Below are 12,577 nucleotides of genomic sequence, written 5' to 3'. Positions count from 1 at the left end.
GACACCGCCAAATACAGACAAGAGATCTGAACTCTTCAGGCTGGAGACATGAAGGCTGAGAAGCGAATCAGGAGTTCAAACTCTCTGAAAACATGCGATCTGGATAAAGTGAACCCAGGTTTGGTTTTGTTTTGTTCTTCAATGAATCCCAAGATGTCTCCATTAAGAAGTACTGCTTGCATTCTCTACAATGTATATTGAAAACAATTAAGAATTACTTCATTTGGTAAGTAACAAGCTTAAGGAACTCATTACCCCAAAATACAGTATAATTAGACAAACATAAAAGAGTCGATTTAAAATGTTAGCATAAATGTTTAAACGTCTAAGCCATACATGATCGTTTATTCACTCAAAAGACATTTACTTAATGCTTGGAGAAGTATTTCTCAAGAAAGCAAGAAGAGGGGCGCCTGGGTGGCTCAGCCAGTTAAGTGTTAGACTCTTGGTTTTGGCTCAGGTCATGATCTCAGGGTCATGAGGTTGAGCTCCGCTCAGCACAGAGGCTGCTTTTCCCTCTCCCTCTGCTCCTCCTCCTCTCTCTCTCTCTCCCTCTCTCTCAAATAAATAAATTTTTAAAAATCTTTAAAAACTTGGACACCTGGGTGGCTCAGTCGGTTGGGCATCTGCCTCAGGCTCAGGGTGTGATCCCAGGGTCCCAAGTCCTGTCCTGCTGTCCCAGGTCCAGGCCAGTGCTCTCCTCATACTGGTGAACGTCCACAGTGAGTCTGAGCTGAAAGGTTCCCTCTACCACCCTGTGTCCTCCCGCACCTGGGGACCAGTGGGCAGAGGGCCACCGCCCTTCGCCGGAAGAGGACACCAGGCTGGACGGACTTTGGTTTTAGACAAGTTGCAGGACAGTCTGTTGTCACGTAGCTTTGCAACTGCAGACAGTGGCGGTGTTCTGACTGTTGGCTCAAGACTCATTCCTACCATTAAAAGAAGAACGTGCTCCAATTGGATATTTTTAATATAAGGAATGTTTCCAACTGCAGAAATTCATTTCTAACTTGAGGAGAAAATATTTTCCCACTGATGAAATTTATCGACGTGATGTATAATCTTTTGGGAAGAAAAAAACCGTAGCAGTGAGGAAATGTCAGCCGGGAACCATATGTTTAAGCAGCAGCCGTTTTATGGGGCACCTGGCTGGCTCAGTCGGTTCAGCGACTGCTTTCCTCCCAGGTTATGAACTAGAGTCCTGGGATCAAGCCCTGTGGGGGGCTCCCTGTTCGGTGGGGAGTCCGCTTCTCCCTCTGCCTGCTTGTCCCACTGCCTGCTTTGCCCTCTGCCAGACGTTCCACCTCTCTCTGTCAAATAAATAAATAAAATCTAAAAAAAAAAAAAAGAACATTGCACTGGAAATAGACCTATAAGTCACTTTTTGAATACTTTCATACCATGATCATCCTAGGATAATCTTAAAAGAATGATCAATGACTCAGTGTATGTTACAAATGCAGATAACAGTCAACACACTCTGGCAGAAAACTTCTCAGTAAAAAGACATTCACTTCCCCTATAATGTTAGTATTTCTCAACAATCATATTATTTTGTAAACCAAAGTCCTTGTAACATAGGCTGGATTCTAGCAGAAAATGAGATTACTCAATTTTTTCAAAGATGTGAAATCATTACTACTTTCAGACCACAATAATTGTATGTGCTTTAATAATGTTTTTTTTTTTAAAGAATCCACTCTAATGTCTATTCCCAATAACTGTTTTTGTATACCAAACGCCCCAGCCAACACTGCTTTGCAGTATAAACGAACCAATTTTATAGAATAGAATTCTATCCAGTAGAAAGCTACTGTATTGTAACATTTATGTGTGAATGTCAACATTCTTGTTTTAATTAACTATCTTTTTTGCTTTGGATTATTAAATGAAATGAAAATTTCCCATAGCCTCTCTTCCAAAGAGAATGACTTTCACCATTTCAGTACATTTGCTTCTAGTCTTGAAAAGCAACTTTTTGATTTAAATTTTTATGATGTTTTTAAGTCATCTCCGCACTTGACATGGGGCTTGAACTCACAACCCCAAGATCAAGAGTCACCCCCTCTTCTGACTGAGCCAGCCAAGAGCCCTGATTTGATTTCAAAACTTTTTTTTTCTTATTATAAAAGGAATACACACTCATTCAAGAAATCAGCCAAACGTTCTTGATAAATTTGTGTTTTTCAAAATACAACACTCGTTGAAATACAAGAATCTGAGGAAATTAGACTCATTTCTGCTGGGAATGTTAAGTGACCAATCTCTGAGGAAGGCAGTGTGGCAGTTTCTCTCATTAATGAATAAATCTGGGACCTCTGACCTAGACACTCCATGCAGGAATCTTTCCCACAAAAATTCTTGTGTACGCACATAAAGGTAAGGATAGTCACTGAAACACTGTTTATAATAGAAAAAAATTAGCAAACAGCTTAATATCCATCGTTAAGGATAGAGTTAAATGAATGGTGATACAGCCTTTATATATATACTGTGCCATTATTGAAATGAATGAGATTAAGTGAATTAGATCAAGTTTATTTTAAAAGTTTTTGTATTAAAAACATGACGTCAACCAACATACACTGATATTTAAGAATCTCCCAACAGGCTCCTGGGTGGCTCAGTTGGCTCTTGGTTTCAGCTCAGGCAGTGATCTCATGGTCCTGGGATCCAGCCCCACACATTGGGCTCCCTGTTCAGCGGGAAGTCTGTCCCTCCTTTTTCCTCTCCCCCGGCTCTTGCTCTCTCTCTCTTAAATAAATAAAATATTTTTAAAAAAAGAATGCATTCAGGGCACCTGGGTGGCTCAGAGGATTAAAACTTCTACCTTCGGCTCAGGTCATGATCTCAGGGTCCTGGGATCGAGCCCCAAATCGGGCTCTCTGCTCAGTGGAGAGTCTGCTTCCTCCTCCTCTCTCTCTGCCTGCCTCTCTGCCTACTTGTGATCTCTGTCAAATAAATAAATAAATAAATAAATAAATAAATAAATTAAATCTTTAAAATAAAAAAAAAGAATGCATTCATGTATTACTTACATCATTTTTAATTTTATTTAATTTTTTACCAAATTTTCAAATTTTATTTATTTATTTTTGAGCCGAAGGCAGACACTTAACCGACTGAGCCACCCAGGTGCCCCTAAGATTTTTTTATTAAGTAATCTCTACACCCAACAAGGAGCTCGAACTCACAGCCTCAAGATCAAGGGTTGCCGGCTCTTCCAACTAAGCCGCAGGTGCCCTGTCTTATATGTACATACTTTAGAAAGTGAAACTGTATAATTTACTTCTTCATTCTCAGAGACCCTATTAATTATTTTAAAATACCATTTCTTAGATGATAATATATGATCATTAAACATTTAGATGATGTCAAAACATAATTAAGAAGATAAAAATCACCAGAGATAGCCTCTTGTACTTTTTTCTATTCATATATATGAGTATATATACAGATATACATATATCTGTATATATATTTTTTAAAACAAAATTGAGATCATACTGCATATATATTCTAAATCCTAATTTATTCTTCATTTAATATTTTATCATGACAGTATCATGTGGTTAGAGTTTGGAAACATGATTTTTAAATTATTTTTTTTTTAAGATTTTATTTATTTATTTGACAGAGAGAGATCACAGCAGACAGAGAGGCAGGCAGAGAGAGAGAGAGGGAAGCAGGCTCCCTGCTGAGCAGAGAGCCCGATGCGGGACTCGATCCCAGGACCCTGAGATCATGACCCGAGCCGAAGGCAGCAGCCCAAACCACTGAGCCACCCAGGCGCCCCATGATTTTTAAATTATGAAATAATTCAAGCATATCAAAATATAGAAGCTCATATGGTGAACACCCATGGACCCACCGCCCAGCTGAAGAAATAAACATGACAGATTAATAAACTCCATTTGCACACTCCTCAACCCCATGTTCCCTTCTCTCTCTTCAGAAGTAACGCGTTGGTTTGAATGTGATATTTGTGGTTCCCATATGAGTTTTAGACATTTTACATATAATATACATACATAGAAGACAATACATAGCATAGCTTTGCCAAAAACATGACTTTTAATGCCTGATTAACATTCTATATTATAGACATGCTATAGTTACTCAACTTATCCCCTGCTAGTGGGCATTTTAGAACAAATAGCGGGGCGCCCGGGTGGCTCAGTTCATTAAGCATCTGCCTTTGGCTCAGGTCATGATCTCAGGGTCCTGGAATCGAATCCTGCATTGGGCTCCCAGCTCAGCAAGGAGTATGCTTCTCCCTCTGTCTAACTCTCCGCCACTCATACTCTCTCTCTCTGTCAAAACAATAAAGAAAATATTTTTAAAAAAAATAGAACAAATTGCATTTTTACTTTCTTTTCTAGGTAAAGATTTTAAAGTTGCTACAAAGAAATGTAGTCTCCTTGGTAGAATTACTCTATTACAGTCACAAACTCCAGAGCCAAACCCACGTCTTCTTTAGTTGGCTCGGTTTTCAGAGAACTTATTTGCAAATCCACTGTGAAAAGAATATTGCAAGGCTGGTTGGCAAAAGAAGCCCTGGGCCAGGGCTGGGCCTTTGGAAGTCCTGTTCTGGGACTCTTGCTTCTCCTGTGCACACCACTGGTCTCGCAAGCTACACCCTGGACACAAACAGCACAGGCTGTCCCATTACTGCCCTTTGTCAGACGGGGACAGCAGGCTTCTCTTTCCAACTTGGACTCTCCTTCATAATGGGGTCATTCTCCACCTCCTGCTCTAATCTAACCATAATCTCCTTTAGTCTCTAGGTTTGGATTTCTCCAAATAAGTCAGATATCTGTCCCCTGACGTGACATGTCATCAAAACGATAGTCAGTTCCCAGAAGTCACTAAGTATATCAGTCACCAGAAAGTCCAACAAAATAACCATATGAGTCTTTGAATAAATACACCAGAATTTCTATGCTCTCAACCACCTAGCGGTCCACTTGGAGAAGGAATCATTTATTCCAGCAAGTGTCCAAATTCTCTTTGAAAACCTTCTTTTGAAATGGCCTTCATGAACCCAATCTCCTAAATGGTGACAAACCTCTTCCTCTGGACGGTAGGATGGCAGAGCTGGTGTCGAAGGAAGCCGCCCTGTCCGCCAATGAGGGGACACCGGCACACCGTTGTGACGTTGAGCCCCATGTTGGATGTAGAGATTACTTAAAAATAAAACTTTAAAAACTTAAATAAATAAAAATAATTTGAATCTCACACCTCCTAGGGAACTCAATCACCCTCCCATTTCCATTAGTCATCCCCAAAGTACCCCCAAATCATGCCATTCTTTTTTTTTTTTTTAGATTTTTTTATTTATTCATATAGAGAGAGAGAGAAATAGGAGAGCCCAAGCAGGGGGAGAGACAGAGGAAGAAGCAGACTCCCCACTGAGCTGGGAGCCCGATGCGGGGCACCGTCCCAGGACCTGGAGATCACGACTTGAGCCCAAGGCAGACACCCTACTATCTGAGTCATCCAAGTGCCCCCAAATTATCCCATTCTTGTTGAAGAAGCAAAAATACATACTGGTTGAAGGAATAACTATTGACTTGTGGGTCATGTGAAAACATTTTGGGGCTTCAAGGGTGTGCTTGACTATTCCCCGTTTATACCACAAGTATTTTTTTTTTTTAAGAACACCCTTTTAAAGGGATGTATAGCTTAGAACAAAGCTATAAGAAAAGGACGACCACTCAAATGACTGTTGAAATCATTTCAAAGTCCAGAGACTCATTTTGTTCAGATCAATGAACAAAGGATGAGTTTGAAAATGGAACAGCAAAATCCGATCCAGAAAGAGGCTTTTTGAGGATCTGAATTCTGGAAACACTCTTCAAATGTTGCTCCGTGTGCTGAGCGAACACTGGGCTTCAGAAAAGGATGCAGAACATAACAGAGAATCAAGGAGACCAAAAATGAAAAAGTCTTTTAAGCAGCGAAGGGGCGTGAAGACCGGCCGCACGCTCCTCAGCGGTCCACAGGGGAGCAAGGGATGCTGGGGCTGGGACCCACCGTGCAGGGAGGCAGCAGGTGAACTGGGCACAAGACTTGAGGCTGCCAGGCCACTGGGAGCAAGGCTGGCCCAGGCCACACTGCTTTGAAAAGCCAATGAGGCCAGTGACAATCACGGCCCCAGTAAATGAGAGAGCTCAGAGAGAGCATTGCAAAATTCACATTTGTTTTGTACAATGCATTCTTTCGCTAGCAATCAACCCAAATCCTCAGGATATAATGCTCAGAAGCAATTTTGACAGGCAATTTGCTATATGACAACACACAAAAATGCAGTACAGATGCATAATTTGTTTTATTTCACAACATTATGTTTCACGATATCAGTTTGGCTGCTGCGGCTTCGCATGCCAGCCTGGGCTAGAACAAGGGCATGAGACGTGCAAGGAGCAGCCATGTGTGTCCTGCTAAGCACGTGAGCGCTAACGGAGCCTGACCAGGTTCAAGGGCTGGCCCTGGGAGCTGCGCTCTTAGCAGGTTATCTACCCCAGGACTCAACTTCCTTCTCTGTGAAATGGAAAGAATAAACAATTGCCACTTCATAAGGTTGTGGCGAAGACTTAAACAAAAGAATGTACGTGAAGAATGTGGCTATTGTTTTAGCTACTGTTGCTAGAAATACAGGTCATGGGTGCCTGGGTGGCTCAGTGGGTTGAAGCCTCTGCCTTCGGCTCAGGTCATGATCTCAGGGTCCTGGAATTGAGCCCGGCATTGGCCTCTCTGCTCAGCGGAGAGCCTGCTTCCCCCCCTCTCTCTGCCTGCCTCTCTACCTACTTGTGATCTCGTTCTCTGTCAAATAAATAAAACCTTAAAAAAAAAAAGAAAGAAATACGTGTCATTAGCACATTAGGGATCTTCTAAATACAAACTCTCAATAATCCCATAGTACAATGACAATAATAATGATGATAAAATAACATTTCTTTCCACAGAAACACAAGGCTAGCTCTGGACAGGTGTAGGACTAGGACAATGGGGGATGGTGATCTTTTCAAAAGCACTGTCGAGATCGTTTTTATAAGCATAGCTTAAATCATGTTCCATATGAGCAATGCTATCTCCCACACCAGGAGTGCTGGGCATCTCTGTTGCCTAAGATAATTCCTTTAATTCTCTATCCTGTCCTCTCGGGTTCTAGGAACCGTGCAGAACAACATCAGAGGCTGTTCCTGTCACCAACTCCCTTGCCCTACAGGGCAGCTTTGTTTTCCCCAGCTCTTCTCTGCCCTGTCCTGCTGCGCACTTTGCCCCGTGACGATGCAGCCCAGCACTCACGTCCCCTTCCTACACCGTGGATGTTGGGTTTGGCCCTGTGACTCAGTTTGGCCGACGACATGTTTGTGGATGTGATACAAGCAAAGGCTTGCAATGTGTATTTGGGCTCGCCTTCTAGCATCTGGCACCGTGTCATTGCCATGGGAAAAACATGTCCCAGCCAGCCCGCCGGTCCAAGAAATGTGGAGCAGACGCAGATCCAGCCTTGAGCTTGGAGCCAAACCCAGTCAGGCACAAGCTGGACCTACCAAGCTGCAGACACAGGAAGGGTAACATCATTGCTGTTTAAACCACTGAGTTTTGAAGGACTTTGTTACACAGCCAGAGCTAACTGATAAACTTCCAGTCCTTTTGCCTCTGATGTACTCGAGACAAAGCTTTATAAAAAACCAAAAATCCACAAAAATCCACAGATACAGATAGGGATGAAGTAATAGATGGGTTTGTATAAATAGCATAGAAATAAATACATGTGACAAAATTTACTGGAGGAGAATATGCTTTCTCCTTCCTCAAATTTTCCAAGTGAGTTACACGTCAAAATGGCTTTATTAGAGTACAAATAACAGGTGAAAAAACAAAAATCTAAATTTTAATGAGTGGGTTCGTGTTTTATGTCAGTATGTTTAAGCAATGGGATGAAATAGCACAAAAATTTATCGGGATAGTAATGTCTAGAGCAGAAAAGCACTTAAACTTAAAATTAATTAATTACATTAATTAACTATATCTCTTTGCCTATAATTATTTCTATTCATTGGTTTAATTAAGTATTATTAACCAAAAGTGAGGTAAAATCCACTAACCTTTTTTTTTAAAGATTTTATTTATTTATTTGACAGAGAGAGAGAGATCACAAGTAGGCAGAGAGGCAGGCAGAGAGAGGGGAGGGAAGCAGGCTCCCCACCAAGCAGAGAGCCCGATGCGGAGCTGGATCCCGGGACCCTGAGATCATGACCTAAGTGGAAGGCAGAAGCTTAACACACTGAGCCACCCAGGTGCCCCTCTGCTAACCTTTTTATCAGAAACAATACTATTTGGTTCAGAAGACTACTAGATGCTTTGGGTATGTTCTGAAAAGACAGAATCAGTTGACTGTATTTGAAGCTGAAGAGATTATTCACTGAATCCACAAACGTACATTTTGGCTGCAAGAAGCAGAAACCCTCCACTAAGCCATAAAAACATCTATTGTTGACCTAACAGGAGACTCAGGGACAGTTCCTATTGGGACAAGTCTGCCAGTTTAGCAATGTCATTAAGAACTCAGTCTTTCTGTCCTTCCACTTTGCCTAACACCACCACCCACCCCCACCCCGTGCATGTCACCTCATGGTTGCAAGATGGCTGCTGCTGTTCCAAGTATCACACGCAAATTCCAGGCAGGATGAGGGAGCAGCCACAACTGAGTCTTCCACTACTGTCTCAAGAAACCAAAAACTCCCTAGAAGTTTCTCTGAATACTCCCCCTTGCATCTCATTGGCAAGAAATGGAACGCGTGCCCCCAACACTACTCACTGAGAGGGAAACTGGGCAACTGACTGTCTAGTGAGAGAGGATGAGATTGTCATGATCAGTTTTGAAACTTGATGAATCATCCTCTCAGGCTGGGCACACTGTCACTGTGAGCAAAATCTGGGTTCTGTTAGCAGAAAGAAGGGAGGAAGTGGATCCGGGTAAACAGCATTTGCACGTTGCCTTAGCTGCCCTCATGTACCTTGTCTTCTCAACCTGCTGGAGGCAGAAAAATAAATAAAACCTGGAAATGTGCTTTTACCCTTTTACCTTTTTTTTTTTTTTTCCCCAGCCTGGGCAACGTAAACTGCTTTGGGCATCTGAGTAAGTAGCATAAAGTGCTCTACCCCCAAAATGTCCAAACACAGCATCCCAGGGAGTGCCTAGAGTCCCTGAAACCCCTCCCTGGGTGACTAAGTTAAGAAATCCAATCAAGGTCAGCTCAGTCTTGTAAACACAGCCTGGTGCCCCACAGTCCCCAGCTTCTGCTCTGCTGTTTCAAGGATAGTTGTGAGTAGGGTCTACTGCTTGCTGACTCTGAACTTCGTGGCATTGCTCCGTACCTGAGTTTGCAACAGAGGAAACTTAACATCTAAAATAGCATAGCAAGAAAAATGAGATTTTCATGGTTCATTATGTCAAAAATGAAGAGACCAAAAGTTAAAACCTGAGTTCCCTATTTCAAAGCGCAGTCATTCCAGACTATCAGACACGGGAAACTGCACGAGCCCGGCTCCCACCGTTGAGAATCTGTAATCCGAGACAATCTGGTAATAATCTCATTTGGGTCAGCAAAGGAGAGGGCATGATGTTAAGTTATTAACTAATATGCGGTTGCTTTCAGACGCGCAAACTCTTGTGAAAATACAAAGTTCTGGAATCGGTTGTTAAGTCTTCACTCCCTGTTCCAACAAGTAAAATCAGGGATTGCCAACGACGTCCTCAATCACACCTGCTCCTCTGCAGAAACAGATTACCGGGAACGCTTTGATTGTGAAATAAGGGCAGTGATTTGTAAGCACGGCTGGCAGAATCCGTGTCCTCACTCCGCCATCGCACCTAGAAATACTGTTAGACAGATTCCTAGTGCTAACAGAACGATGATTCAGAATTCATTCTTAGGCAGGGAAAAAAGTAGAGGAAAGGAATAGACAGAAAATTGGGGGAAGGGGGGGCAAATGTAAATAAAATTCTTTTTTTCCGCCTAGATTAAAAGAGCTTGCTTTTCAATTTCATTTCCTTCTTTGTCAGTCCAGTAAAGCAGCATCATGTACAGCTTTATGCTTGTTTAAAAAAAAAAAATGGAGCTTCTGGTTCAACTTACCACATTTCCTCTCTACCAGCAGACCTTCTCCAGGGCTCCTCCCCTTGGTCTCCGTGGGATCCTGTACTGTGCCTGAGTTTTGATTTTGTGAAGACCTAGAATCATCCTGTACACGATTATGAAATATCCCCCATCGAGCTGTGGCCCAGGGCAGATGGAGAAATTCGCTTGACAGAGGAAAGAGCAGTCTGAGTGGCCTTCCTCTCGGGCAGACAACTGTCAATGTGATCTCAGCACGAACCACAGGGCGGGAGGGGTCATCAACTCCTCCCCCAGGTCCACAGCTCAGCCCGAGGAGCCTCGGCTCCATCCAGGGAGGCTCTGGGCTCTCCTTGCAGCCAGCCCAGAGACTGTGAGATCCTATTTCCTCCCTGTCCGAGCCCGGTTATCTGAAGCCGATGCCTGTTGGAGGCTGCCTTCAATCACAGCCATCCTTCGGCCCCTTATCATTTAGCTTCTAGCTCGGCTTCAGCTCCCAAGGCTTATTTATGCTCAGGAGGAACTTGGTTTGCCATCCCGACTTTCTCCTAAGCATAAATAACGCAACCTCGTCAGGGCTTTGCAGGGTGGAGAAAGGTCTGGGCTCCAGGGGGAATATTTCTCCCCGAACATAACCGAAAGCACAGTGATTTCACATCCACTTTCTCTTCTTTTTTTTCTTTTTGTTCCGTCTGTGCTTTCTTTCCCTTCTCCTCCTTCCTCTCTACAAATTTATAGCAGAAAACCTGCCATTCTAGTAATTTAAAAGCTATTTTACTCTTGTATTAAAGATGTCCTGTATAACAGAGCTTGTAGTTCATTTCATGAAAATTTATTCCCATACACATGAACCAACAATTTCAAAGACTCCAATGCATATAAAGTTAATAAACCCGAACACCACCTGGTAACACAACCATGGTGAAACCTACAAATCGAAGCCGCTGTTGCAGCCCTGATATACGCACATTTTAAAACTCCATGGACTTCCAAACCAAATAAATGTTTGCCCTCCAGTGAGCAGTCTTGGTGTGGGGCCGGGGGCACCAGGAGGGCAAGTTCAGCCATCCTTAGGACATTTAGGTTAAGACAAGAAGGTCTAGATTGGGACCATGGAACTGTCCTGGTGATAGACCAGAGTAACCCAGGACGACTCAGGCTCTTGCCACAAAGAAAAGAGGGAGGGAAACCAGGAGCTATAGAGTGCCTGACACCTGCCAGGGGTTTTCTTCTTACTTTGCATACATCAATTCATTTAATCTTTGGGTTTCATACGTGAAGGAGGTAGGTTTTCCCCTTTTAAAGATAGGGAAACTGAATTCTTTGAAAAACTCCCTGGTCAGCAGTCCTCAGTTCATAAGGACTGGTGGTGTAGGCCCTGTTTCCCTTGTTCTGTGTTATTCCTTTTGGCATTGTGCCCCGTATTCAGAAAGCACTCACTCAATACTCGAATAAGCAGCCCTCCCCTGTCTTCCTAGTGGGGTCTGCCCCTTAGAGCAGATCTTATTAGACTTTAATAAGACCTTAACTAATTAGGGGTGCTCCCTGTTTCCTTTGAGGCAGGGGATCAACCATAAGCCCTCAGTTCCCTGATACAAATCAGGACCACATGCTCTGGCCACATCTGCGTCTCAGTCCGGGTAAACATATCTGTAAGAGGCTCCCGGGGTCAGGTTCCCTGTTCTGCAGTCCAAGCCCTCTAGTTGGTATCTCAGGCTTTTATCAGGCTTCTTCCAGCAAGACAAGCACATGACCGCCATATCTTTCCTCCATCTGACCCTCTGCCAAGCCCACCACGTATCTTAACGATAATATTGTATCCTGTGTCTCCAAAGCATTTGATAAGAACATCCAGAACAAATACAGATTCCCCCAAGGGATTATAGTCCTATCAATTTTTATTTTACATCTACGTTAGTCAAATTAATTCCCTCTGGGCTGAGATTTATATGTAATTCACAACCACTATAATAGCAAGTAGAGAATCTTTTCATTTTCCGACCTGATTTATTCAACTATATCTCTACGCATCTAGGAAAAAAACCAAAAAGATTGTTTCTCAAGACGTTTGAGAAGTTGAGCTGAGTATATAGAATCCGGCTGTGCGATCACCAATCTCTTAGAAACACTGTTGAGGTTTGCTGCTTCCTATCATTAACACACCTCATCACTACACCCCTTCTCAGTCTTTAAGGTGAAAAGTTGCATGTATTAACTTTTTATTTATTTATTTTTACAGATTTTATTTATTTGAAAGAGAGAGAGAGTGCAGGCCAAAGAGAGAGAGAGAGCACAAGCAGGGGGAGCCACAGTTAGAGGGAGAAACAGACTCCCCGGCGAGCAGGGAGGCCAATGTGGGACTCGATCCAAGGATCCTGGGATCATGACCTGAGCCAAAGGCAGATGCTTAACTGACTGAGCCACCGAGGCACCTACCTCTTTTATTT

General features: G+C 42.9%; 1 protein-coding gene across 4 annotated transcripts in view; it reads right to left on the bottom strand.

Moving 5' to 3' along the window:
* EZH2 (enhancer of zeste 2 polycomb repressive complex 2 subunit) overlaps positions 1-10,377 on the bottom strand; it is an 88,963-nt gene extending 78,586 nt beyond the window's left edge. For 2 of the 4 annotated variants that reach the window (XM_082692211.1, XM_082692216.1), the window contains exon 1: positions 8,641-8,738. The gene's annotated coding sequence lies outside the window, so the exon portion shown is untranslated. Of the gene's footprint in view, positions 1-8,640; positions 8,739-10,151 lie in introns of those variants that run through there. The other 2 variants (XM_082692215.1, XM_082692210.1) reach the window with 2 other exon arrangements.
* Positions 10,378-12,577: the final 2,200 nt, after the last annotated feature.

The sequence above is a fragment of the Mustela nivalis genome (assembly GCF_964662115.1).
Source record: "Mustela nivalis genome assembly, chromosome: 12".
NCBI classification, from domain to species: domain Eukaryota; kingdom Metazoa; phylum Chordata; class Mammalia; order Carnivora; family Mustelidae; genus Mustela; species Mustela nivalis.
This window is presented reverse-complemented; position numbering and strand designations above follow the sequence as displayed.